Raw genomic sequence first — 5,582 nt, forward strand, 5'->3', positions numbered from 1 at the left:
TCTGATAGAATTGAATTATAATTACTAAAGTCTACATATTGTTCAAAACCTCCTTATGGTCAATTAAGTGTTTTTATTTTAAGAAAGCAGCAGTTTCGCTGAATCCATTATTTTCCACTTGATGAGTGTGCTTAGAAATCCATATTTTAGATCTCTTTCACCTCAGATTCCATACACTAAGCATGTATGAAGTAGGTACTGAATAGTACACAGTCCCCTTTATTTGATAACACTGTTAAGTGTACAGATTTCATGTTCAGGATTTCCATGCTTTGGTGAAGAAGAGGTAGTAGATAAAGGAATGCTTCAGGACTCTCTCTGCTTTGGCTTGTTTGTATACAGCTCTAGATATAAAGTACATCCAAAAAAAAAGTACAATCTAATTTGTGCAGATATTTAGGAAAGTTGTAAGAACATTCTTGTTCGTGCTGCAAGCAAATATTAGCAATTCCTCTTCTTGAGGCCTGTGAAACCCATTGTCCATCAAATACAATAACTGATAAAAGAATAGAGTCAGTGGACCACCAAGAACCAATTTCACCACTCTGTAACTATGTTGGAGTATGAATGTCCCATGAAAAGGTGATATATAAAAGAGATTCTTTGTTTAAATATATCAGTTTTTAGGGTGTCTGTGCTCTCCTGTGGATTCATAAGCTGAACATAAGTCTAACAACACATATTCCTTTATTTTATTTTCTTGAGCTTTCTAGTTTGGCCAGTTGCTCTAAGTAAGCAAGAACTGTGACATGGTGCCTGGTCCTGCATAATTCCTTATGTAACAGATGAGCAAGAGAACATTTATAGTGAAACATTCATGAATTTTTGGCACATCTGTTGTTACTGTCCCCAAAGGCCACCTTCAGTTAAATCTCCTATTTTCCAGACATTTTTCTGTTTTTCCAATCTGCACAGTACTTTGATCTGGCAGGAAAACAGAGAAGTTGTCTTTTATAACCTGTCTGCACCTGCTTCTGCAGGTGTGGTGGGAGAGGACACTTTCTGGACGGAAGGAAAAAACTATCTGGGACTCATTGGGCCAGTCATTTCTTCTCAGCAGCTCAGCAGGCTGCATTGGGGATGTTTCATGAAGTTTAGCAGTGGGACTTTCTCTTCTCTATCAGCATGGCTGCAGTAACAGTGAGAGAGGCTCTTGTGATGTTATTCAAGTGAGTTATTTGAGAGAAGAGCTCTTTTAAAATAACTTTTAAAATTACTTTACTTAGTATATATATTTTGACTTTATTTATAGCTTTTACCCACTTAACACTATGTGATTTTATCTTTTGCTTTAATGAACAACTTTTATGGATGTTATTTTATCTTATAATATTCTATTTATGTGTTCAATTTTTGTTGTGTGTGTGCACTCAGTGGTAACAGTCATAGTTTTGTAGGGTTTGTTTTACTTGATCTCTATTCAATGTATTCATCAATATCAGGCTCAAACAAAATTCCACACCTACAGTAGTTCACAGTCCCTGCTATCAGCAGGCCTTGCATGGTGTCCATGTGTCTCTGCACTCTTGAATCCAGGAGAGGATGTTTTCCTGGAGCTAGGAACATTATTCTACAGCCTTTATAAATTGAAACTTTTTGTAGCTATGCAGTCAACATTAACAACTAGACAAGTTGTTTTTAAAAAGCCCATGGAGATTTTATGTATTTGTACTTATAAAAGTCATCTAATATTTAGAGTGGCCCAATGTGCCTCATTGTGTTCTTTTTTGTGTGTTTTGTTTTGTTTTTATTTTTTCTTTGTTTCACTAGACAGGATCTCTCTGTACCTTTGTGCCTTTCCTAGAACTCACTCTGTCACCCAGACTGGCCTCACAGAGATCTGCCTGCCTCCTGAGTGCTGGGATTAAAAGGATGCACCACCACTGCCAGGCTTGCCTCATTGTGTTCTAAAGTATGGTCACATTTATACCTGAGAAATGGAATGCTGGATTATTTGGGCAAGAGTAGATATCTCTTGGTGGTTCACAGGGCTATAGCTGGGGAAGTGACTTAATATCTGCCAGCCAAATTCAGCCCCTGTCAAGTAGAAGTTAATTAGTATAAAGAATTAAAAGTGCAGGTCTAAGTTGTTCTGTGAGTCATATGCAGCTCACATCCACAAAATCAAAAAGCACACATAAATATTTTTATCATCAGAGAGAGTTCTGCTGAATGGCAAAGAAAGAATCCAAAATTGTTTTAATTGTCTGGTGTCTTGTTAAAGCAAATCAATCCCAAAAGTTGTAGTAGAGTAATGGATCGATGTTTTCATTAAGGAAGTTTTTCAAAAATCTTGTTTTATGAAAATATATGTCTGTATTTTGGATTTTTAATTGTTAACTATGATTTTTTGATTAGCATGAATTTATTCTTTGTTATGACTCTATAACAAGTCTTTCTCTGTATCACCACCTCCCAAATAATGACACAGAGATTTATTATTAATTATGAAGGCTCAGCCTTTATCAATAGTCTTATCTCAACTAGCTCTTATAACTTCAATTAACTCATTTATATTAATCTATATTCCGCCATGTGGTGTTACCTATCTTCCATCTTTCCCCTGTTCTTTCCTCTTTGTGTCTGGCCGGTGACTCTACCATTCTTTTTCCCGAGTCCTCTCTGTCCCCAGGAGTCCTGCCTAAGCTCCTCCTGCCTAGCCATTGGTCCTTAAGCTCTTTATTAAACCAATCACAGTGACACATCTTCACACAGTGTAGAAGTATCCCACAACATTATTCTTTGATTATAACATTTCTCTCAAAGACTCTTGGTTGAAAGTGTGGTCCCTAGCTGCTGGATCTAACATTGAAAGCTCTTTGGATCATCTGTGCTAGGATACAACTTGTAAATTAATTTATTGATCAATTCTTAATTTGACGGTGTTGGGGGAGGTGTAAGAACTAGGAGGCAATCTGTGTCTGTGTGCATGCTTTGAAGTGAATATTTTGACACTGCCTCTTGCATTCTCACTCTGGATTTTCCAGCCATTGACACATATATATCTTCCCTTTCTATCTACTCTCATTTCCACTATCTTATGACTTTGCACAGGCCTAAGGCAAAGACCAGGCCGGTCATGGGATGAAACTCTGAGCCAAATGAAGCTTTCCTCTTCTGCTGTGGTATGTGATTCTGTATGCTGTGATTATGTGTTGCTCTGATTGGTTGATAAAGATTGATTGAGGGTTGGGGATTTAGCTCAGTGGTAGAGCACTTGCCTCGCAAGCGCAAGGCCCTGGGTTCGATCCTCAGCTCTGCCAAAAAAAAAAGATTGATTGATAAACGCTGATTGGCCAGTAGCCAGACAGAAAGTATAGGTGAGGCAAGCAAAGGAGGAGAACTCTGGGAAGAGGAAAGCTGAGTTAGGAGTCACCAGCCAAACACAAAGGAAGCAAGATGACAAGGCAGAACTGGGAAGCCATGTTGATAAACATAGATAAGAATTATGGGTTAATTTAAGTATAAAAGCTAGTCAGTAATAAGCCTGAGCTCATGGCCAAGCAGTTATAATTAATATAAGCCTCTGTGTGTTTACTTGAGGGATGCAAGCAGGAGACATTTGTCTCGACCACCAGCTGGCCAGGACACAGGAAAACTTCCAATTACACTCCTCAAAGTTATTTGCAGCAGGTAATTTGTCACAACAACAACAAAAAAAAACATGAAACTGTCACTGAGAAGTGGGGTCATTCCTCTGACTCTCCCTGAAAATGTAATTCAGAAGCCCACCTTTGGATGAAGTATATAGAATATCATGGAGATATGGATAAGAATCCCTAAAAAACTAAGCAGAGTTTTGTGGGAGATTTTGGTGGAGTCATGGAAATTCATCATGCCAACAGGCATGTGGACAGTAAGACTGTGCTCATGAAATTTCCAATATAAATAAAAATAAAAATTGGGAATGGATAAGAAGTACTTACCTGGCAGAGAAAATACTGTGATCACGGAGGTAGCCTTTCAGGGCAAGGCTTATCCATTGCACTGTGGATATGCTAACTCCTGTGATTTCCCCAAATGTGGTAAATTCAACTGCATAATTTATGGTAATGAGGGACTGTGTTTATGTTCTCCCCTTTAAAAATTGGATATTAAACTATGCATGTTATTTGATGCTACAAAATTCCTGTATATTTTGTTCATTCCCTGAGACTTTAAAGGTGATACAGTCAGTAATCTGAAGGTGGTAAATTCAGTATAGCCCAGGATGCTAACTGTAGCTGTAATATTTATAAATATTCTTGGCCACAGTTATACTGAGAATTGTCCTCCTTTCCGGGATAAGTAGGAAAATTTTGATTTTGGCTAAAAATGGATCACATGTAAAATTGTGCTCAATAATTATTAACTCACTATTAAGGAGTCTAGAAAAGTTATCTAGAGAGCCTTTCAGAAATTGCCAACAGGTCATCCACCATAAACTATAGAGTTCTCCTGTGTAAATTCATTTGAAAAGCCTTAAAATAGATGACAGCTCTGTAGGGACACTCTTCTTACAACAGCACTCCAGACAAGTTTCTATTCACACCCAAACACAGGGATCCAGAACACACTGTATCTATGGCCCATGTGCTCTACTACTACATAAGCAGGCAGTAGATTTCAGTGTCATCTGTGTGGTGCTGATTTGCTTGGGACACAGAATGGGTGAGATAAGTTTTAAGTGTGTCCCCATGTGGTGGTATTGTGTTCCCCACAATATTGTGCACCCTAATAAACTTATCTGGGATCAAAGAACAGACAGCCACTAGAACAAAGCCAAAAATGGTGGCTAGAAAATGGGTCAGAGCAAGCCATAGCAGAAGTTGGGCGGTGGTGATGCATGCCTTTAATCCCAGCACTTGGGAGGCATAGCTAGCCGGATCTCTGAGTTCAAGGCCACTTTAGAAAGAGCTAAACGTGGTGACCCATGCCTTTAATCCCAGAAACCCAGCCTTTAATCCCAGAGAGTGACGGCAGAAAGAGAAAGCTACATAAGGCATGAAAACCAGAAACTAGAAGCATTTGGCTGGTTCTGCATTTTGACTGGTTAGGCTTTTAGACTTTGGAGCAGCAGTTCAGGTGAGAGCCATTGGGATGATGACACAGAAGTTTGCAGTCTGAGGAAACAAGACCAGCTGAGGAACTGGCGAGGTGAGGAAACTGTGGCTTGTTCTGCTTCTCTGACTTTCCAGCATTCACCCCAATAACTGGCCTTGGGTTTGATTTTATTAATAAGACTCTTTAAGATTCATACTACATTCCCATGTATATTTCAAAGTGAAGCATGGAAAGCCATGCAACAAGGGTAAGGGACATTTGAGGCACAATAACAGAAGCTGGGTGTGTTGGTGTTGTGTTCCCAACAATATTGTGCACCCTAATAAACTTACCTGTGGTCAGAGAACAGACAGCCACTAGAACAAAGCCAAAAAATGGTGGCTAGAAAATGGGTCAGAGTAAGCCATAGCAGAAGTTGGGTGGTGGTGGTGCACTCCTTTAATCCTAGCATTTCAGAGACAGAAATTCCTCTGGATCTCTGAGTTCAAGGCCACATTAGAAACAGCCAGGAATGGTGACACACGCCTTTAATCCCAGAG

At 39.1% G+C, this 5,582-nt stretch overlaps 1 non-coding gene across 1 annotated transcript; it reads left to right on the top strand.

Moving 5' to 3' along the window:
* Nucleotides 1-3,918: 3,918 nt before the first annotated feature.
* Nucleotides 3,919-4,082, top strand: LOC118586478. The gene has a single exon (XR_004945361.1). It is a non-coding gene; the product is annotated as a U1 spliceosomal RNA (small nuclear RNA).
* Nucleotides 4,083-5,582: the final 1,500 nt, after the last annotated feature.

This window comes from Onychomys torridus, chromosome 6 (genome assembly GCF_903995425.1).
Source record: "Onychomys torridus chromosome 6, mOncTor1.1, whole genome shotgun sequence".
NCBI classification, from domain to species: Eukaryota; Metazoa; Chordata; class Mammalia; order Rodentia; family Cricetidae; genus Onychomys; species Onychomys torridus.